Source organism: Sinocyclocheilus rhinocerous, unplaced genomic scaffold, assembly GCF_001515625.1.
Source record: "Sinocyclocheilus rhinocerous isolate Xijiao unplaced genomic scaffold, SAMN03320098_v1.1 scaffold165, whole genome shotgun sequence".
Lineage (NCBI taxonomy): Eukaryota > Metazoa > Chordata > Actinopteri > Cypriniformes > Cyprinidae > Sinocyclocheilus > Sinocyclocheilus rhinocerous.
Window position 1 is genome coordinate 122,767 of NW_015630990.1, and position 24,259 is coordinate 147,025.

The 24,259-nt window shown below is 37.2% G+C and overlaps 1 long non-coding RNA gene across 1 annotated transcript in view; it reads left to right on the forward strand.

Moving 5' to 3' along the window:
* The window catches only part of LOC107740918 (uncharacterized), a 26,105-nt gene extending 5,692 nt beyond the window's left edge, over window positions 1–20,413 (forward strand). Inside the window, exons 2-3 of the long non-coding RNA XR_001640131.1 lie at window positions 19,820–19,927; window positions 20,347–20,413. This is a non-coding gene — a long non-coding RNA (uncharacterized LOC107740918). The remainder of the gene's footprint in view (window positions 1–19,819; window positions 19,928–20,346) is intronic.
* The last annotated feature ends 3,846 nt before the right edge of the window (window positions 20,414–24,259 follow it).

A 24,259-nucleotide genomic window follows, 5' to 3' on the forward strand; every position in this document is an offset into this window, starting at 1 on the left:
TCTTCATCTTTCCCCATTTGATAAAGTGTGTCAAGTCATATTTTTGTAAGTATTTCACGTCACCCCTGCTGTGTGAAAGCGGCTCCCGTTTGGCATATGTATTCCACATGAGGGGATCATCAAATGGGTCAGGGTTTAATGACATCCCTCCCAAGGTCATCAGCCATCTAAAAGGGAAGCTGCCACAAAGCTACAAGCTGAGGGTCAAAGATAAGAGCATGCTGGGAGATATCGCAGATAAAAAACAGAAAATTAAACAATGAGGGAACGCGGGAATGCTTTGATTGTGTTGTTCGGTGCGATTGTTATTTTGGGTGCACCAATTCACAGAGTGTCGATGTTAACCTTGTCCTCTCAGGATAGAGGTTACTGGTAGGACTAACATTGTTTGTTTTAGAACTCCCAGGAATGGGATTTCCATTCCCCTGTTTGGGTCCAGTTATAGATTGCATTTGCAGTAGTTGTTTTGTAAGGGTGATGTGTGATCGCAATTACAGATGATTGAATGCTCTCTGATGGGGTGAGTGAGAGGTGAAAGGCGGTTTGAGTGAAAGCGGCTCCCGTTTGGCATATGTATTCCACATGAGGGGATCATCAAATGGGTCAGGGTTTAATGACATCCCTCCCAAGGTCATCAGCCATCTAAAAGGGAAGCTGCCACAAAGCTACAAGCTGAGGGTCAAAGATAAGAGCACGCTGGGAGATATCGCAGATAAAAAACAGAAAATTAAACAATGAGGGACACAGGAACGCTTTGATTGTGTTCGGTGCGATTGTTATTTTGGGTGCACCAATTCACAGAGTGTCGATGTTAACCTTGTCCTCTCAGGATAGAGGTTACTGATAGGACTAACACATTGTTTGTTTTAGAGCTCCCAGGAATGGGATTTCCATTCCCTGTTCGGGTCCAGTTATAGATTGCATTTGCAGCAGTTGTTTTGTAAGGGTGATGTGTGATCGCAATTACAGATGATTGAATGCTCTCTGATGGGGTGAGTGAGAGGTGAAAGGCAGTTTGAAATGACAGAGGGTCAAAGTCTTGTGAGAATATAATTTCTGTTGTCAAAAGTATTTATATAGGACATTTCCTACCAGTGGGTGGTGCTGAAAGCTATATTGTTTTGGGGGATGCTCATGCTTTATTCAGGGATTTGTGTTTGAAGAGACAAATGAAACCGGTCTAATGATTTTTTTTTCTTTCTGAATCGCTTTCAATGTTTGGTTAATGTTTCCAAAGACAAACACTTGCTCATGTTAACTACAGTATGACTGCCCAAACTTGAAGCAGCCTTGAAGTGGTGCATAGTGTTGCTAGCAGTTTTTTATGTTCCCAAACTTGAAAACAAACAACACTTTTTAAGCCTCCAACAACATGAAACAATGTATTTGAACACTAGTGATTAATTAAGTTTAAATGGTCAAACATGCAATCTGGAAAGCATAAACCATTTATCAGGTGGGGACAACCTACTCTTGAGTTGGACAGAATCCCAGTTTTATACTCTACGTAGAATCGCTCAACTCGCCACAAAAACAGATGCACTGTCCATATGCTCACCTCCAGAGAAGGAGGATTCAAGCAGCCGATCTCCTTCAGGTTAAGAGATGAATGGCAATCAGTCATTAATCCCCTGATATCCTCTCTGTTTAGACTCTTGGATTGCTCGCCAATACTTTTATTCTTTCATTCTGCTCTTTAGCATTTCAAAGGTTTGGCTGTTTAGAGTGAGCCTGTTGTGTGTGTGTTTCATATAACTTTAACTTTATTATAGATATCTACAGTGTTGGGGGTAACGCATTACAAGTAACGCGAGTTACGTAATCAGATCTACTACTTTTATTATTTGAATTATTTTTAAATAACACTAAACGGAAAAGTAATGTGCTGTAGTATTTGTTATTCCATATATTACTTTGGAAGGAATTTTCATGGCAGCAACATGTTTTGCACATGGTAGCAACAAATTACATGCTTTCATTTGTTTCAATGAATTGTGGTTTCAGGAAGAAAACCCCCTTGTTTGCTTCTTTATTATATACAGTGTTCCTGTGGCTCAGTGGTAGAGCATTGCGTTAGCAGCGCAAAAGGTCGTGGGTTCAATTCCCAGGGAATACACATACTGGTAAAAAATGTGTAGTCTGAATGCACTGTAAGTCGCTTTGGATAAAAGCGTCTGCTAAATGCATAAATAAATATACAAAACTTTCAGGACAGACTGATTATGAGATCTGAGGTTTTTAAACGATTGTATATGCTTTTTGAGAAAAATAGAGAAAAATAGGAAATAAACTTCCACATCAAAGGCCACAGAAAAAAGGGTTCAAAACTTCAGCCAGTTCCAAGACAAATAATAATATTAATACTTTTTAATAAAGTTTATTAATTAACACTAGTTCAATCATGACAACTCTCGGAAGATTTTAGCATGGTGATGGATATAACAATGTTAATATATTTGGTCTTGGTGGAATAGATCTGCTACGCTGCTGCTGAATTGCTGCTGTTGTTGGTTAGTGCTGTAGTTGTAGATTATTGCTGCTGCTGCAAGCAAGTACAGGAACTTGCTACTGCCAATGCATATGACGATACGGTGCCATGAGTATTTAAGACATACTGCTGCTGCACAAATAGCATATAAAATAATCCATAGCAGATCTATACAGGTGGAGCTGGGGACGGTGGAGGGTTTCAGAGAAACTCTGAAAGCGCGCTGCAGGAATCTCTAGTGAATGCTAGCCAGCCATATAAATGCAAGGCAGTAAGCTCATTGGCTGCATATGCAGCATGAACCAATCAGATGTGCCAAGTCTTTTAACTCTCTGAATATCATCATAACAACCCGTCGCCTGCGCCATCTAGAGTTTCATGACTGACCTATATATTTAACTACTTTAGTTAACATGAACTAAGAATGAACAATACTTCTACAGCATTTATTAATCTTAGTTCATGTTAATTTCAACTAATGCATTATTAAAATCAAAAGTTGTGCTTGTTAACATTAGTCAATGCACTCTGAACTGCTGTATTTTTATTAGCTAACATTAACAAAGATTATTAAATACTGTAATAAATGTATTGTTCAAGTTAGTTAATACATTAACTAACATTAACTAATGTAACCTTATTGTAAAGTGTTACTATTTTTTTTTCTCCACTCTCAAAACAAGTATAACATATTCTGCATATGTGGTGTTGTGTTCTCTGTGAATGACAATTAAGGTAAACCACAAACCAGTGGATTAATATAGTAAAGCCATAAAGTCTATGTTTCCCTCCAACTGAGGTGTTATCAATTCACATGAGACTTAATTAAAGAATATTTATCCAGTTTAAATCATCATATTTTGAGCACTTTTAAGACTGCAGGCTGAGGCCAGCGTTGCTCACTGTAAACTGTCGCTAAAGAAATTACACAAAGAATTCTGTTTATTAGTCCTCAAGTATTATTTTATTATGCCAAGCATAATAACATACAGCAGTGAAATATAACAGTGCTGCTGTATAATTACAGTTCTATTAATGTCATTTTACAACCATGACACTCTGTGCTATTCACATACATTTAGGCTGTCAAGGACAATGCTTGGAAGAATATTCATTAAGGGACACATTTTCACCAGCTCAATGACATCTTGCATTTCACAGACGATTGTGAGACGTTTCAGATAAATGACATTTTTTTCTATTAACAAGTCTGTGCCCAGCATTATCAATTCATAATGGTTTTCTTTACAGCATTCTGCAGCAATACCTTATCAAAGAATAGCAGCCCTTCTGAGCTGGGGACTCATTTTATGTTGAGAAAGGCCTCCTGAGAACTCTAATATTTCTGTGAGTGCCATTGACTATACCTACAACATTAGGAGACGGTTACAACGACACCATGCAGCTGTGAAAGAAAGTTTGTAGCCTATATGGAATTCTCTGGATTTTTCTGTGCAAGACTTTTGAAGTGTGATATGATCTTTTTTTGAGTAGTAACTAAAGTTGATCTTATTTTTTATTTATTTTGGGAAGCTTTTTATGCCTCACATATTGATTTAGTCTGAACAGGAAATGAACGAGAGAAAAGGGGCGTGGGATCGGGTCATGACACAATCCAACTTTCTCAGGTTTACTGTGGTGCTCGTATTTCTGGAGCAAACCGCTGCACCAATGAAATGATAATAATAACTGCCATACTTTTATTAAATAAATGATTTAAACAATCAGGATCATTGACAGAACAATGTTAGCTATAGTGAGAAATGACAGGAAAAGAAGATCTGTGATAGATAGATATGAAAGTGCAATAGATATAAAGCTCTATGATATTGACAGCTTGAAATGGGGGTAGGCTAATTGGAGTCAAACAGTCCAGTCAGTTCAGCAGAATTCCAGATTATTCCAGACTTTTCCTCACAGCTAATGTAAATAAAATGTCTAGCAATCCTTTAGAGTTTCACAAAAATATAACTTAAGTATATGCAAATGGTGATTTTGACAACCTCCGTGGTCTTTTTTTAGTACATGACAGTTATTCTCATATGACCTGGCCGACATTAAACCGTAACTCATTGCTTTTTTCTGGTAAAGAAACACTTCAAAAGCAAAGCAACTAATTTGTAACTAACTCTAAATGTAGTTTGTCCTGTAATTCCAGCTTTGGAGTGAATTAATGGCACTGCAGATGAGTCGGACCAACTTTGAGGAGCGCTAAAACAAAAAGCCATAAAATGATCACCAACGCTCCCTGGAATGACAAGTATTATCAACAAAAATTAATCAGCCGCATCTTTTCATGAACTCAATTAATAATATGCAACAACAGGGTCTTTTTTTTCTCGGGATGAAAATTAATTAGCAGTGGGAAGGTCACTCCGAGACGCTGACATCACTCATCAGAATGGTGTGGCAGTTCTAATTATTTGTCTTCCAGGCTTGGGTGATCAAAAATTATTGCAATACCTGAGCAACATTTAGAAAAAGCCGTGTTTTAAACCTGTTTAATTAGACGTAGCTATTTGATTAATGCCATGTAAGCATTCCAGTTCAGCCTCTTATCAGCGTTCTGACAAGTTTGGTGGTCACTCTTCTGTGAAAGACGTTTCATTGACGCTAACCGACTGTTTAGTATCTAATTCACTCATTTCGCAACAATTAAAAAGCTATTTGCTAGGAGAGTACTTGTTGATATCAATAAAGATGTTAGGAACTTAGACAAACCACCCAGTGCCACAGAGTGCTGCTATATGCATCACAGGAGGCACAAGTGACCACAAATGCTGAACGCCACACTTTATTCAGCCAGATTTGCAGGGATATTTTATTAATGAATTTATTTTTTTTGGTAAGCCGAACCCCTTTGACTTAAATGTTCACTTAAAGTACCTCCTGAGATTTGAAGTTAATATAAAAAATTTTTATTCATGTATTATTTTATTTAAATTACATTTATTTAAATTTTACAACTTTGTGGTGTATTTGATTTTAGCTTAACACCATTAAAAATCTATTGGAGGTATATTTTCAATCTTTCATTTAACATGTGATGGCAAACAAAAACATTTTTTTGTAAAAAAAAGTTAATTGTAAATCGTTTAAAAAAAAATATATATATATATGTGTGTGTGTGTGTGTGCGTGTGTGTTTAATTATTTAAATTATTTTAACACAGAATGACCTGTTGAATCCTGCATGTCAAGGTCCATATAAACATCAGGTCTGAACTCCCAGCAGTCCCAAGTCCAACTCCACTGTCGGCTCAAGTAGCCCCTACCATAACCACATCAATTCATATTACCTGTAAATTAGCGAAGTTCTACTTTCAGGCGCGCAGTACATTTGATCCAAATAGACTTTAAATGCCATTTCTGTTCCTATTAACCTACGGAGCAGCGTGGCAGATATTTCCATGAGGGTGTGTGGATGAAAAACAGGGGGCTAATGGCTTAGTTGTGACAGCGCTTCTCATGATGATTTATGATTCTGTGTTTAACTTGATTACTCCACTGCTGACTCTGAATACTATTTCAATTAGTACACTGAAGGTCACATCGCCAAATCCCTCTATAATCTATTCCTATTAACACTAATGCAGGGAGTATCCATATCTGTTCACCCTTGTTGATTCAAATCATCCCTGTTCCTAACAGGAGGCTTGTTTACCAGTTTACTGGTTTAGACATATCCGAGATGGTAATTTTCAATCCTCAGCATATCATTAGCGCTCGCACTTTTGACACACTACTGGAAGGGACATCTCAATAGAGTCCCTTGATGTTTTAATACTTTTCATTCAATTTTTTCCCCATCAAATTACTTTTTAAAATTAATATTTTTTTATGTGACTTGCCATTTACATCCAATTTTGCTTCTGTATTTGACATTTTTTCAGAATATAAGAGAATATTCAAAAATAATTTGGATAAAAAGAGATGAAATGGTACATAAAATAGTCTGACAATTTCTTGACTTCCTAATTGGATAGTTTACCAAAAAATTAAAATAATTATGATTTGGAGAAATGTTTTTTGTTTTGTGTGATTTGAGTTATGGTTGTTTTTTTGTATGTGATGTATTTTTTTGTGTGTGTTTGGATTCATAAACAAACTGCAAGTATTATTATTGTATTTTAATTCATCTTGGACACTGTTCCAGATAATGCCTGCTCAGTTTAACATTTAATTTAATTTAATTTAATTATTTTATTTTATTTTATTTTTGGAGCTTTACAACATGGACGTACAGAATAGAGATGTGTATATTTTCTCAAAATTTCTGCTTTTAAACTCAAAAGTGTTTGGGTTTGATATGGTGAATGACTAATGACATGAATATTAGTTTTTGGGTGCTCTTGTTCCATTTAAGGATAACTTGAGAAGCTCTAAGGATGTATTGTTCCAGAGCAGTTTGTTTGAGAAAAGTTCCCCACTGCAGTTTAGCGATCCCTTAGTCGCCCATCATGTGGAAAAGGCACTTTTTAGAAAGTAAGATAAAAGTACTGACATTGACAAGGGATGACAGAGCTCCATCGAGGGATAGGTGAACCACTTTGGCAAAGTGACATCAATTTTCAAGATGATTTACTCTAACCATAACGCTCTTCTGGAGCAGGGGCAAAATTTCCAAAGTCTGATTTACCCCCACTGACAGTCGCACAACTCCCGCAACAATGTTTCCAAGGCTACTAGCAAATGACGAGTGGTCATGTCTGTAGAACCGTCCCCATTGCTTTGATTTATGGGTGGGGGATCCAATAAAAATGGCAATCAAATCAGCCCAGCCACTTTACAGGTAGTAGGCTGTCTGATTAAGTTGTCGAAGGCATGGCTAGGGTTCAGAATGATTATTCAGAGGAGTCAGAAAGGGGTCCATTCCCACTGCCAACAAGGGCACCATTCATCTCCCGCTGTGTTCTTATCCCTCTGTGATACATATCCAAAATAACTGCACATCTACTGCTCACGTCCCCTTACTGAAGGTTATTTGTTGTCTGAAGGACTCCTCTTGTCAAGATATGATGAATACCATGTACACAGACAGGGGAGCATCAAAACCCGGATTAGCCGGAAAACTCACTGATCTGTGAATAACCTAAAAAAGAGGAGCCGAAGATTAGCGACGACGCTTTTAAGAATGATCCATCAAACTCAACTACCAGAGGAGTGCGAATGAATCATCCGCCTTGATTTTTGAACCCGCTCTCCGCGACTCCAGCGCCATCGTGTAGCGCCGAGAATCCGTGGGAGAATGTTATTAAATAAGTGCTATTAATTTCCACACAGATCATTTCTTATCTGGCCTTCAGAATGAATTATTCACACAATGATGTCACAGATTGCTGAATTAATCTCCAGTCTTTTATATTCAACCGTGTTGACCAGAAAGCCTAAAGCGATGTCAATGATTTAGCCCCTCGTGAAAAAGAATGCTTAATGGAGAAAGGGAAAATCCCTTAAGAGCACGTGTGACTTATTTTCTCTCGTTTGCAATACAATGGAAGTAATGGCTGCGTGTTAACCTTCGGGAGAACGATGGACAGTGGTATGAATAAAAGGGCATTTCCCAAAACGTTGGGGCTATTTTTTTCCTTCAGAAGTATATGCTAACACTACACGTCCGTATGGTTTCCTGTCGCAATGCCCTTGCGGTATTCAGCGATCACATGGCTGAATTAACACCATTGTCTCAAGATTTGCATTGGGGAAACGTGGAGACTGGAGCGCTGCTAAGCCAGACCTGCTTTCTTTCAGGTCCAGTGGGACCTGGGCAACAGGTAAAATAATCAATTTGAAATGTTTTCGTTGCTCTGAAGTAATGACAGCATAGTTTCAGCCTGTTTACCGCCTGTTTAGGAAGTCCATTGCAGGAAGTGCATTGGATCAAAGTCCGGGCAGCTGGTTTAGCAGTTAGTGTGTGTGATAAGTCAAATGAAATCACCCTCATTGTTACATTGGAGTGACTTGTCTCAGTGTCTGACAGGAAAAAAGCAGGAAGAGGAAAATGGAGCTGATAGTTGGAGTTGCCTGAGTAATAAAAAAAAGGCCACGGGCAGCCCTCCAACTTCGAAACAGAACAATCGAGCAGAGAAGCTTTTGTGATAGCAACACAATCACCCCCAAGAAATAATAGTCCTGTATGCAGAACAGGCACAGGCAAATCTTTCTAGACATAAATCTAACCAGGGACCACAAACATGGCAATTATAACCGTGCTTGGCTGTGATGTCTTTTTTATTCCTTGGCAGTAATGTTTTTGTTTCTGTACAGGAAAAAATCTGACAATATGATATCTTGCTTTCTTAAAGGGATAGTTCAACTGAAAACAAAAATAGTCTTCATTTGGAAAATGTCTTTTCATTTGACAGTAAATTGTGGCTGAACTATCCTTTTAAAAATCTTCTTCACATTGAAGTTGCACTGTCTTGAACCATAATCAGGCTCAACACATTAAATATATCTCTATGCTTTACATTTACAACCAAAGAACAAAGGGGAATTCTCAAACATTCTTTCATCAAAAGCTTCATCAACAAAATTTTCTATTGTTTTCCACAGAAAAAAGTAAATCGTATAGGTTTAGAGTGGGGTGCACAAATAATGACAATTTAAAAATTTTATTTTGACAATTACTTGCCATTTTTGATGTTTGTTTGGTTAAAATCACCAGTAATTCAAATTACAATTCTATTTTCCCGCCTTTTTCATATTGAAGTTGCAATGTCTTGAAGCATAATTAGGCCAAAAAACATTAACTATGCAACTGTGTTTTACATTTACAGCCAAGTCCTTGCTAATTCTTAAAGATTATTCCATAAAAAACCTTCATTTATTTACCACAGAAGAAAGATAGTCATATAGGTTTGGAGTAACACGCGGGTTTACATGGTGAACTACTCCTAAAAGTACTTGCCAAGTTTTTAACATTTTGTCTTGTCAAAATTACCAATAATTCAAACAGTGATTTTTTTTTCTTTTTCACATTAAAGTTGCAATGTCTGGAAGCATAATTTGGCCAAAAACATTAAATGTACCTCTACACTTTCCCATCAAGTCCTTGGTATTCTTGAAGTAGAAAGGGGAATTCTTGTAACTCAGTGACTCTGTCTAAATAACATGCATGAAACAGGAAATAACTATTCATTGATTTCTGTTTCCAGACAGATCAATTTTATTCTTCCTTTGTTTTCCAAGTACAATGCTCCAAAGATTCTTGCAGCTGGATATATCCTGTACACCAATGAAGAAAAGAGGCTATTAATCAAATGGTGTTGGTGCAAGCACATTGTGTTGTCCTGCAAAATAGAGACAACCTAAAGTGCTCTTGTTACGCTGCCAGTCGCACATATTTTGTAGCTTAAAGGGCACCTATTATGCTCCATTTTACAAGATGTAATATTGGTCTTGGGTGTCCCCAGAATGTGTCTGTGAAGTTTCAACCCAAAATACCCAACAGATCATTTATTATAACTGGAAAATGTCATTTTGGTGTGTATCGCTTTAAATGCAAATGAGCTGCATATTCCCACCATATTCTCCAGGGGCCTGTTGCACCAGCACTAAGTTACAACTTACGCACTATTAAATATTTTTTCGTTGCACCTTTACACGTAGTTGAAGTGTAACTCTACGTAAACTAAATATTTACAGAAGCGTCGGGTCAGGAGTAACAGTTGGAATAAAATAGCAGACTGAGTGAACTGCATCAATATGCTCTTCTTTTACCCGACAACCTGCAATCCTTTAGGCATATATGATGCTGCTGACATTTACACTCACGTACATATTAAGAGAGAGAACAATATGTGAATAAACGTACTTTGTTTCTTTTTTAGCGCATCTTCAACACCCCATCTACTGCGCGCCTCTGTGCACTTCGGTCTGTGTTGCGCATGTCAGATGAAATAATAAATAAATGGCATTTCTTATGTTTTTTTTTTCTTTCATTATTTATTGATCCTTATTCATTTCAATTACAGTTTCTGAATGTTATTTAAATATAAAAATAGCTTACATATAGACTAATGTTATTAATGTATCGGTTTTAATGGAAACTTGTTTATATTTCTACCGTTAGTATACGTGAGGCAAAAGAAGTTAGAATGACGGATAAATTAAAATTCATAGCATTTAAACAAGTTCTGCTCGCATATTGGAAGGTTTATATTGGATGATTTAGGGTAAACGTCATATTATTCGACTACGCATTACTTTACGGAGAGTTTACGAACTACTACCTACGTCCTGCCTTACGAACAACTGGTGCAACCAAATAATGTATAGATTTAGTTACAAACTAGCTAGTGGTTACTAAGCCTCTAGTGTGGACTTAACGTTCTAATTTAAGTAAGAACTTAGGGATGGCAGGTGCAACCCTACCCAGAAGAGGGCGTCGCGTATACGTCTCTCTGCATTGCATATCTACAGCAATAAACAGCCGGTAGAAGCAACATAACTGAGAGCGAGAGAACCGGTGTTTAGCCATACATATGGGAAGCCAAATGCACAGAAAGTGGGACGAAACAGCGCAATGTTACAGAGCTCAATTGACCGCGCTGATCAGTTAAAAAATACTTAATGTATGCACACAAATACGGTTAAAACGCTAAGCATTATAACGATATGACATTCACAAAGGAGTCAGGAGTGATACACGTATTTAGGTAGATTTTGAGGCGCATTACTTTGAAAAATGAAAGTAATCCACAGCGTCCTCAGCAGCTCAGATGTTGGGAGAAAATGAAGACTCTTATGTTCAGTCTTACATCCAAACACAGAGCATCGGGCTTTCTTGCGAGACATTGTTGACGTTACAGCTGCTCTAGCGCGGAGAAAAAGGAGGACAGTGTACAACCGATGAGGGTGGAAACTATCGCAATGCAGGGCTGTCAATCAAGCCCCGTGGCCCGGCCCTATACAATGTGACGTCACACTGCATGAGAATCAAAACGGCAGGCCTATTAAGACTGACTTGGTTTAAAGGGGATTAAAAAATGAGGAGTGGGTGGATTTTTATCATTGTAGGGTGGTTGTGTTCACACACTGCCAACACACATTTATGTCCAAACACCATGTAAAAGTGGATTTAGCATAATAGGTGCCCTTTAAGAAACATAGATCACTGGACATATGGAAGGGAGCCTGGCTGAAACAAATAAAGCACTGATTTAAATATTTTAAGATATGACGTGCGTTTTCTCTGGCCCATCTTTTTGTGGCACCACACACCTACGTATTTCCATTTTTATTACTTATTTCAGAGATTTAGCTCAATCAATAACTTACTTTAATAGCATAAATAATGTTCACTCTGCATATTGCAACAGTACTTTTGACATTGTAAATAGTCTTCCAAGTGGGGTTGCATACAACAAATGACTGAATAGAGTATAAGCTCTGTGTCCCTTTTTATTTCTCCTGTATATTTATTCTATATTTCATTCCCATCACTTATTTTTCACTGCCAAAGAAGCATCACAGGGAATATGGATGTCCTTTCCCCCGTCCGGCGCAGTGACAGCGAGCGAAAGTGATACCTCAGGCTTTATCTTGCATCTGCCTGTTTAAGATTCATAGAAAAGGCTATCTGCCCTAATCAATATCTTCTTGAAATTTAAGTTGCATAATGCATCGCCTTCACTGGCATGATTTAAAACATCAGCACAAAGTATTCTTAATTTTATTGCCCGCTGTAAATTAAAATTAATGATGCTGACATCCACAATTAACAATGAAAAATGCAGATTCCTATAATTACTTTAGCCATAATATTGTTTTTCAACAAAGACTCAAGGTGCCGCAGCCCAGCTCCTCAACATTCAGCAGAACACAAAGAGACAGCTTCATTAAGTTTTATTTGCTATAGGAAACAAAAAGAAAAAAAAAAGCTTTTTATTTGCTATAGAAAAAAGGGAAAGCTAACAAAAATCCTCAGCTCATTTGGGATTCTTTCGCCATGCATAATTAAGCAAATTTGATTGGAATTAAGCATGACTTCTTTGGTTGAGTTTTAATGAATGCAAATCAGGCATCTACATCCCTAAGATTAATTTCAGCCAATTAAAAAACAAAGCTTATTGGAAAGTGTAAAGTGTTCAAAGCTGGATAGCAAAACATTTTCTTCTGCTCATCTCATCCTCATAACTTACACTCAAGAGATTTTTCCCCTCTCAACTTTGATCATTAGCGTAGAGCTGCAAGCAAGCCCTATGCATTCAAATAGTGTAGAAAAGCGCAATACTCTAACCGCAAAATCACTCCTGCACAACTCTTAACAACTTTGTTCTATGTCACACACTCTGATACTTTCATTAGCTGCCGTAGTATTGCAGTATAGCCAAGGATAAGTACTTTACTTGAGAGATGAGGACACAATGAAGGAATTCAGGGCCATGAGAAGTAGTAGTTAAGGATTAATATACAGTCAGATGATCATTATTGCTAAATAAATCCACCCAGGATGATACAAGATCACACTGCTGGGGTTTATTTTGTAGAATACCTGTACATTATCACATTTATTACACAAATATGTGCCAAATACATTTTATTGAGAATATTATTTTATTATGTGAGAAGAACAACCACAAAGTTATACGGTCATTATATTAATTGAATTAGTATTAAAGCATTACTATTAAGTTAATTAATATGAATTTAAAATTATATATGTGTATATCAACAAGCATATGTGTATTTATAATTTGTGTGTGAGTGCGCGCGCGTGTGTGTGTATAATACAAACACACATATGTATTAAATATATAATTTGCAGTGCATCATGATTTGTTAATGCAGTGTTATTTTACTATGATTGAGATACTATTATAGTTGTATTAATATTTTGAAGTAGTCTTTATTTTTATATTTTCCATTTTCTTTTTAATTTTAGTTAAAGTTTTAAAAATTTTTTGTTTTGTTTTTCATTTCGGTTTTAGTTTTTGTTTAGTACATCAAGTTAAATTAAATTAAAAATGAAAAAATGTTGGCAACTAGCTGAAATAAATATATTTAATATTTAATTTTAATTAACATTCATTTTATTTCAAGTAACAAAAATTCTTTTTATGGTTTTAGTTTTAGTTAACTATAATACTCCTGATTTCGCAGATTGACCAGTTCGAATAACATCAGTTTAATAAAGTGAAGCAGAACAAATTTCGGTGCAAATCATACAGAAAAATATTTTGTACGTAAGTTGTCAAATGTAATTAAATATTACCGTTTATTTACAAATAGTTTTATGAACGATAACAATTTGATTTGTTTAGAAATGTGTTCTGTGTTTCGAACTTGCATAACCCACGAACAATGCATAACTGAGACCCACTGTTGTGGGAATAAGTGGGTGATATTGGCCGTTCGTTGAGGACAATGTGTATTTGAAGTGCATTGTAGGTTTTGAATTTTGTTTTCTCCTTCTAACCACTCTTCATTTGGACCCTTCTCATATCTCTCTATTTATACTGCTTTAACTTCAGAAATGCACTTAACTCTTGGCAGTGTATCTCCTATAACCATTTTCTGCTCAAGCGATTGTTTCACTGCCTGGTTACTGCCAAAGCAGTTTCACGTTCCTGTTTTCTCCCCTGGGTGACTCTTTTGAAGCACTTAAAATCTTTTACAATTTTTACACACCTGCTAATGTTTCCTTATTTCCCATGTAGCCACTTAATAATTGAGGAAGCGAAGGGGATCTTTCACTCAGCTCAGGAGAAAGCTCCTTCCAGCTCCCCACAAGAAAACTCCTGATTATTTGGTGCAAGAGGACATAAACACTAATGATTTAAGGCAAGCAGGCACCTTCGACTCTCGGGGATGTGAAATGCTAATCCCCTCCCCCCACCCCCCTCCCAGCATGCCGTTCGACGAGAGTGTATACATCGATTTGATCTCTCACATCAAAAGACAAACACTGATGCGAGTCAGCAGTTCCTCTGTCAATGTCATTCCTTGATGTGATTCTTTCCACGCACATCTTTATGGAGCCAAAGGATCGAGCTTTAAGCAATCACAACTATTGGCATTTTTTAAAAGGATATTCATGGGCGTGGGGAAGGGGGAAGAGCGGACCTGCCAGCCCGGATGGAGGTGCTCCGCTCTCGGACGCCGCTAATCCCATTGTCTTTAGCTAGTTATATGTTTCATTAACGTTGTCTTTCAGGATCAGCTTCCAGCAGTGCGGGGGAATAAGTTTGAATATGCGCAAAAAACAAAAAGAATTGAATGGCAAGGTTCAAAGCAGCCTGCGAAAGGCCTTTATGTGCGCCTTAATCATGCTAAAACACAGGCTGGTATGCCAAGTGCGTCGCTCTCCCCTTGCTTTTGCTGGGTGACAGGGAGAATTAATATTTGGCCTCTGATGCATTTTTTTTGAAGGAATAAAGAAAGTAAAGAGAAGCATTATCTATTCAAGTAGCGCAGGGAATAGCGGTACATATAACAAAATAATCTTTTAGAAGGGCCTTATCTTTTAATTTTGCCTTGGGCCCCCACTTCATCTTGGTTCGCCTCTGCTGCTAAGCTCATTTTAGGAGGTTTTGCTAGTTTAGCTGTTTTCAATGTCCTGTAGCTTTTCCAGTAACAGACATATTTTTCCAAGTAGTATAGTGTGAGCAAATAATTGGTGGCTGTTTTTACGTGAGTTAATGTTTAATTTGTATGTCTGAACTGAATAATCAAACAGTCCTCTCCAGTTCTCATATACATTGCAAGTCAGATTGATATTGGTGAATCAATTTATTCTAAATGATTTTCTCTCATATAGTGTTAGAAAATTTTCATTCATTCATTCCCTGAGTGAATCAGTTCATCTTAAATTGTTCTCTCTCATGTAATTTTGGAAAGTCTGGTTCATTAAGTTCATGTAATTGATTAAACATTAATTAATTAATTAAAAAAACAATAATTGATTTGATTGTAGTATTTTTTTGTTTTTATTTTTTTATGTAAATTAGGTTGTTTTTATTTGTACAAATTAGAGTTATTATTTAGTGAAAAATTATGTGTTCAAGTTTCACACTGTTGCATATTATTACCGTATTGTCCCGAATATAAGACGATATTTTTTTCTTGGAAATACATCTGAAAAAACGCGGTCGTCTTATATTCAGGGTCTAGACTTTGACATGTCAATAATACACCCACAACACTAGGTGGCGCCAAATACGCATAAAACGAGTGTGCCATGAAATACATAATGTAATGCGTGTTGTAAAGATCGCAAGTAAAAACAAAAGAAGCAGAAAACCTTACAGCTGCACGAGTAGCGAATCCTCCGGGAGAGTTTTGTAGGGGTAACCAGACTTGTGAGCGTATTTGCATCGTACAACTGGCTAAATATACTGCAAAGTGATATGCGAGTGTGTAGACAATGAAACAACAGAGCTGGTTTCACCCATTGGTACATGTTTTAGACTGGTCTTTGTTGAAATACCAAAAACAAAGACATTTTAAATATATTAAAGATTAATTGTTTATGTGTGCTAATCACTCAAAACACACTTTAAAAGTCTTATGAAGGGATTGTAGAAGTGTTGGGCAGTAACTGAATGAAAGTAGTGATGCTGCTAAATATATATATATATATATATATATACAGTGGGTACGGAAAGTATTCAGACCCCCTTAAATTTTTCACTCTTTGTTATATTGCAGCCATTTGCTAAAATCATTTAAGTTAATTTTTTTCCCTCATTAATGTACACACAGCACCCCATATTGACAGAAAAACACAGAATTGTTGACATTTTTGCAAATTTATTAAAAAAGAAAAACTGAAAAATGCTCAGTATTTAGTAGAAGCACCCTTTTGATCTAATACAGCCATGAGTCTTTTTGATGCAACAAGTTTTTCACACCTGGAATTGGGGATCCTCTGCCATTCCTCCTTGCAGATCCTCTCCAGTTCTGTCAGGTTGGATAGTAAACGTTGGTGGACAGCCATTTTTAGGTCTCTCCAGAGATGCTCAATTGAGTTTAAGTCAGGGCTCTGGCTGGGCCATTCAAGAACAGTCACAGAGTTGTTGTGAAGCCACTCCTTCGTTATTTTAGCTGTGTGCTTAGGGTCATTGTCTTGTTGGAAGGTAAACCTTAGTTCCAGTCTGAGGTCCTGAGCACTCTGGAGAAGGTTTTCGTCCAGGATATCCCTGTACTTGGCCGCATTCATCTTTCCCTCGATTGCAACCAGTCATCCTGTCCCTGCAGCTGAAAAACACCCCCACAGCATGATGCTGCCACCACCATGCTTCACTGTTGGGACTGTATTGGACAGGTGCCTGGTTTTCTCCACACATACCGCTTAGAATTAAGGCCAAAAAGTTCTATCTTGGTCTCATCAGACCAGAGAATCTTATTTCTCACCATCTTGGAGTCCTTCAGGTGTTTTTTTAGCAAACTCCATGCGGGCTTTCATGTGTCTTGAACTGAGGAGAGGCTTCCGTCGGGCCACTCTGCCATAAAGCCCCGACTGGTGGAGGGCTGCAGTGATGGTTGACTTTCTACAACTTTCTCCCATCTCCCGACTGCATCTCTGGAGCTCAGCCACAGTGATCTTTGGGTTCTTCTTTACCTCTCTCACCAAGGCTCTTCTCCCCCGATAGCTCAGTTTGGCCGGACGGCCAGCTCTAGGTCGTCTTATAATCAGGGTCGTCTTATATTCTGGCCAATACGGTAATATAAAACAGGAAAAGGAATATAAGAAAAAAGGGGAATTTATGCATTCATATTTTTAGGTTCTCTCAATTATTGTCTTAAAAACAGTCACTACTTTTTTGGAAATTTGAATTTGTTTGTTCAAAATGGTCCATTTGGCAATTACAGATTTTGTGTACAACACATTTTCACTTAGTAAACCAGTAAATTGATCATTTTGGTAGCAATATGCATACAGGACACTTAATATGTGAAGTGAACAATGCTATCCTTGTTTCAGAAGGCATAATTACATTAGAAAGCAAAGATATCTAAGATTTAGTTTTAAATGGTTACATAGACCTCAACACATTTATGTTCGCAGCCAACAACTGAATGAGCTCTTAACACAACAAAACACAACAAAAAACCCAACATTAATGGCAAAACAACAAAAGTTCGCAAAGAGTGAAACAATAAACCTATAACAGCAACTACAAATTGTGTTTGACTAGTTGGGACAACATTTTGGGGAATGGTCTAACGTTTTTTCAAGTAATTCACATTCCTTAGTATTTATGACTTAAAAGGAAACATGTAGTGCCCCCCTTTTTTACGGTTTATTAGTATTTATAAGAAAAAGTGTCACTTGACTGTAGTGACAGTTTCAAAGTACTGCATCTTCCCCAACACTGTCAGAGACAAGTATAGCAGATGCACTAAAACGGAGGCTAATTCAATCTCTTTAAATCACCCATTTATGTACTTTTTTCATATCCATGGTGCACGCTTTTTGCTTAATGCCCCGGGCTCGGTATCCTATTAGAAAAAGCGTCATTGCTAGGCCTTATGTTTCACTTTATGCACCACAGACTACACATTCAAGTCCACTAGAGCAGACCTCGGCCTTTGAAAGCGCTTGAACCACATCGATATGAAACCCCACTGCTCATATATTTGTAACACTACAGTCGCAAATCTTCTGTTGGTGCAACATGTTCTTTCCACATCGCCAGGGAAAGTATGTGTCCCTTTTATTTCTGCGCATAATGACATAACAGATGTTTATTATTCAGAGGGTGAAATCAGTGAAAGGCTATTGAATCCGTTTGTTTAAGGCCGCAGTAAAAGTGGAATAATTTGCAAAGTCTTTGAGAATCAACACAATCAGCAGTGGCTTTAATAGCATTTTAATTAATCTTCCTCAAATTGCGTGCGAGCGTTTAAAAGGAGCCCGTTCGCTACTGGATCTTCTGGGTGTTATATTGTGTGCATGAGAGATGCAGCTATGTGATGGGAAACCCAGGGGACTCGCAGGAGGACAATGCTGGCTCTCTGGAGAATTTGACGCTGCCGAACTGAATGTGAATGCATAAAAGAAAACTCGGCAGCAGTGGGGGATAGGGCACAACATGGCTTGTGTGTCTTTTGTAAAAAAACAGCACAGAATATGTCCGCATTCTCAGTTTAATCTTAAATAGGTTACTTGTTATGCTGGTTAACTGTTATTCAGGTTGCACAGGAAAGAGAAAAGTTAGCAGAATGTTTTTATGTGATTTGCTTTCTTGTCCGCTCTAAACAAAAGCAGATACATGCAACGTGAGCGTCCACCATGCGCTCTTTGTCGGCGCAGGCTACACCCCTCCATTTGCTGCTTGCCTGCTTTTCCTGTTTGGTCTGCTCTCTTTGGTTTGTCCCTTATCTTTCCGTTAGTCATTCCTCCTGCTTGATACAGTGCTTGGCTCTGCTTTGTGGTGTTTGGCACCCTTTCTTTTCTACCCCCTCTCTCTGTGAAAGACACTTTGTCCTCCTGTGCTAAAGTTTAGAAGCAAGGGAGAAACGTCTTGGCAACACTTACTGTGTTTGCTGCCATTACACCTGGATGTGGCCAAGACTCCGTCTTCAGGGAGATCTTCTCCTGCAGTGCTGGACAAATGAAGTCGTCTTTGTTTATTTTGCACCAAACAACAGAAGAATTGACAATGACAGATTTCAATATCATTTTGATTAAAATATTGTGAAAACAGTCTTACTATTTACTGTATTTCTAAATATTGTTTATTTATAATGTGGGATTGCTTACTAGATGATACATGACAGAATAAAAGTTCATTCATTATTATTTTGTTCGAATATTGTAAACAAATCTTAATATTTATTTATTTATAAATTAATTTTGAAGGAATGTTTTGAAAAGTATCTTAACATATTACAGAATAAATTATTAGTGTTTTGTTTAATTATAAAACTACATTTAAGTATTAAGATGCTGGAAGTATGCCACATAAATGTGCAAAGGAGGCTTCTAATTAGTATTTTTATTGGTTTTAACTCTACACTGTGTCTATTAAACTGTAAAATATTTTTTGAGTTTGTAAGATTACTAAAGTATGTTTTACAAGAAATAACCAAGGAGTCTTTCTACTTAAAAATGTCATGTTTAATTGCTTGCTGATTCTTTGAAACTTGTGAAAATTGTTTCTAAACCATTTTTTTTTACCCAGTATACTGTCTGTGTAAACTAATGTTTTAATGGTAACACTTACACAATAAGCTTCCATTACTTAACATAAACTATCCATGAAAAATACTTCTAAAACATTTATTAATCTTTGTTTGTTTTATAATTTAATTTACTATGACTTATAGCTTTTTAATATACTTGTTTAAAATGATACTATTCTCAGTTTTTTCTCTCTTTAAGGAGGTTACTGCAGGAAGTCAAAAGTGTATCTGGGTTTTCCATCTTCAATCCCTGTAGAGGTCACTGTTGCTTGGCACAGCTGAAAAACAACTGAAGCTCAAAAGGAAGGTAATTAGATCCAACATTATCTGATATTCACACACACTTAATATTTCGCAAAATTATGTTGGTTGCTCAAATAACTTGATCCCAGCATCAGTCGAGAGACAATTAAGCATATTGTTGCGTCAGAATTACCTGCAGGACATTCTGAATCATCTGAACATGCGTCAGGAGATATTTTATGTTTATAAGATCAGTTTATTTGTGCAAGAGCTCTATGATGGTAATTTAATTCCTTGATATTTGTGTTTCAGGAAATGATTACAGGTTGTAATTAAGGGTGCAGCTTTGTTATGGAGCTCTAAAATGAGAGATATTAATTTGCTCTCTACTTCACATTTGTTTGGGCCATTTAATTCTGAAATCCACACACACTCGGTGCGGAAAACATGCCTGAATCAACTCTAAATCATATTTATCGCTAGGAGCACACGTCCAGATGGCAGACTCTTAACTGAGCTTGGATTAATGGGAGGACGGGCAAGAACTGCATCAAACTCCTCTTAAGGACCTTTGAAGAACAACATTGCTAATCGCTCATAAGCAGAGGCGGACAAAGTACTCAACTCCATTACTTGAGTGAAAGTACAGATACTGCTTGTCAAATATTACTCCATTACAAGTAAAAGTTGTAAAGACAGATTTTTACTTAAGTAAAAGTACAGAAGTACTTGCTTTTAAAAGTACTTAAGTACCAAAAGTAAATTTCCTTTTTTATGTCAATGCACATATTTTTTATTGTTGTACGTCATAAGTTCCCAGAAAAAATAATACTCAAGTAAAGTACAGATACTCAAAAAGTGTACTTAAGCACAATACTCAAGTAAATGTACTTAGTTACTGTCCGCCTCTGCTCATAAGGACGCTGTAGAACATGCTTGTTGGGTAAAAATAAACAAATTGTGCTTTGTTTGGAAACACATTGCCAGCTTCAGCTGGCATTTCTGATAGATATCCATAGACTAATAAGTATGTGTGTGTGTCTACGGTGAAATGCAGATGGCCTGGCACACATAAGCCCTTAGTTAGGATTCTGTTTAAGTGTTAAAATCAATTCCAAGCAAATAACGTGGAAACCTTTGTGTAAGCACTTTTTACACTCTTAATTCTCCCTTGTTAAATTAGCCTCGGTGTTGGAATGATGGGACAGCAGATGAAGAAGAAACCTAAGCATGCTGATACTAAAGTATCTAAAGGTTTGCAACTTCGGTAGTTGAAAATTTACCATAGTCTCTTTAAATAATATGAAATAAAAATGAACTAACAATATATATAATGAATAGAACAACTGAATACATATGAGCAATATATTTTTTATATATACTGATTTATTTACAGTACTTTGTAGTCATGAATGTCACAGTTCAGCTATCACGATAATATATGACAGATAATAAGTCATTGTAAATTCATGGTTACCAGTGCAAGAATTTATTGGGTTCTCCAACTGGGAGAAGCGTTTTTTATCTAAGATAGATGTATCATTATGCACCGATAATTCCTCCTAGAAAACGTGGCTGGCTGTGTTTGCTTTGCCTTTGCGAGGGTTTCTGTATGCTACCTCAGTTGATTTCCACATCTAAAAGGACAGGGCATCTCATTTCTTGTCACTGTGTCCCAAATTCCTAAAGGTACAATTAGCATTTTGCCTGACAAAATGTTGAAAGGTTCATAGATTGATATTTGCAAAAATGCAGCAAGATGCTTTTTTTCCCCGAATGCAAATTTTGACATTTATTAACTTTTATTCCAGATCTGTTTATGGATTGTAAAAAGTGTGCATACATTTAACAAGAATCAGGTGAAATTACAATGTTTACACAGTTGCTGTCCGATGCGCAAAGTGTGTGATTTAACACAGAGGCGATGAAATTTTTACTGTCCTTGATTTATGTCTTCTATGGCATTTCTAATGAGAGGGAGCGGCGTTTCATTGAAGAACAGCGCAGGAAACTACATTTACTGCAGGCCTTTTTTTTCTCAGGGGTGCTTTTCCCCTGTGAAATAATGTCAGCACTTTCCCACCTTCAAAGTCCTTTTGTTTTTCTCAATCCATTAACAATTCTAATTGTACAGCACTTGTTAAGTAAGCATGGTAAATAAGCCAGGAAACGCATTATTTCCCTTTAGTGCAGATTAAAGGTAGCACTGCGCAATGTTGAAACACATTAGTGAACACTAAAGACAGAGAACAGAAACGCACACTTCTGTCTTGCTCAGCTGCGCGGTGAGCTTCCTGACGTTAAAGAGTCGTTTCTGTGAGAAACAACTACCTCATTCCGTCCACATATCTGTTAATGAACATATCTGTGCTCTGGAATCTTCAAAAGGGATGCAATCACTTTAAATTTGATTAAAGTGATACATATTAGGCTGCCTGTTTTCTTTGGGCCTTTCAGCTAATTAAATAGCTTTGTATGGCATCGACTGCTTTTCTTAGACACAACACCCCAGTTCAACTTTGCTGGTCTGGACAGCCATATCTTAATTGGGGATCATTTCGCAAATGTGGTTCAATTTCCTTTACAAGACAGTTACTGTTAACTGCTATTTTTAAAGCCAATAACAACGTCAAAGCTCGGGATGATTAAAGCAATTAAAGTTTCCCTTTGTTTTCTGAATACAGTGAGATAGGCAGCCGTGTTTGTATAACATTTATTAAACATTTACTAAATGGAATTGAATCTGTCATCGCAGAAGTTTTTGGAGACAATTACTTTTTTGTGTGGCGAGCACGCTTTCGTTCAGGGACTGTTTTGAGCTTATATCCCTGATTAGCCTTGCGATTTTAATCAAACTTTACCCTTAAATCTACACACAGTAAGAAGAACTCGTGTGTAATTTCAGCACCAGACTTTACCCAATTAGCATACTACATTTTCTCCATTAGATAAACTGCCTTTTGAGATCTGACTGGTTTAATCTGTTTAATGTGCGTGTAAACTATAATCTCTCAATTCTGCAGATTCCCTTAAGGACATTATTCACATACTCTTCGTTTTTGAAATGCATGATCCAGCACCGCTCTTAAAATCAGAATTGCATGCTGATTAGAAGTCGGGTATTTCACAGAGTTTTTCCTTCCTGGTCAGAGGGAGGGAGCAGAGTTACGTGCAAGTAATCAGCCGCAGACTAGTTTCGCCGCAAGTTTAATGGCGTTTTACAACCAGACGTGTTGCTGGAACCGCACCAGTGTCACATACAGATGTTACTAATCAGTGGATGCACAGAGAACAATGCAAAAAAAGAAGAAAATAATTCAGGGAAATGTCAGCCGTAATCATTGTCTTAGACCTCTGTGCCACATGCAGTGAATTCTGGGAAGGCTTAGCGTTCTAAAAATCTAAACAAATGAACACCGGATCGTACCCGTCAGTATTTGGGCTATTGTAACTAGCATGAAATGACACAGAGGGTTTTGGATGCACAATATGTTTCTTTTATAGGATGCAAATGTATTGAGTGATGCAACAGACGGCTGAACGTTGGGTTCGATATGTAACGCAGATTCTAACTAGAATGAGTCTTTGTGCAGGTTCTTTTTGAAATCACTTCATTGATTACCTCAACCCTCTAGGAAATGGCTTATGCATCTCATGTACATTATAACAAATGTTCTCTTTGCATTACAATTGAATTGTGATTGTTATGTTCAATCAATGGGAAAGGTCAAAGGATCGCCACTGCCAGCAATTTAATGGAGAAGTCAATGGAGATTCATTTTAATCACTGTGGCTGTTGCCGAATGAGCACAACAGGCCCTGTGAATGGCACGGTAATTACTACTGTTTATACAGGTTTACCTTCCAATTTAGATATCCACAAATCTCTCGCCTGATATAAAAGTCTGTGCGGCTTTTAACAGGGGACGGGGCACCGCAGAGTAATTGTGCAGCTATCAAGCGGCTGCTTTTGAAAAAATGAAATGAGCTCTCTTTTAAAGACTGATATCACCAGAGGGGCAGTATTTTACATACGGTTGGACGTTTTGCCAGCTCAGCTCACAAGACACTCGGCTGGCATCTTTCCAAGTGAATCCTGAGATTTGCAGATATATTTGCAGACAGGATGCACAGAGAGAGAGAGAGAGTGAGTTGTAAGGCAGGATGGCATCATCATAACAACCGCACAAATGGATCTGAGCATCAGAACAGCTTGACATCTGATAATTATTTTATGGCAACGTATCTCTAATGCACGTAATGAACCACGACGTTCCAAGTTTATGCTAGGAAGCTAAACATTAATGAGAATTTATGTTAGTAATGTACTTTTGCTAGACATATATATATATATGTGTGTGTGTGTGTGTATATATATATATATATATATATATAT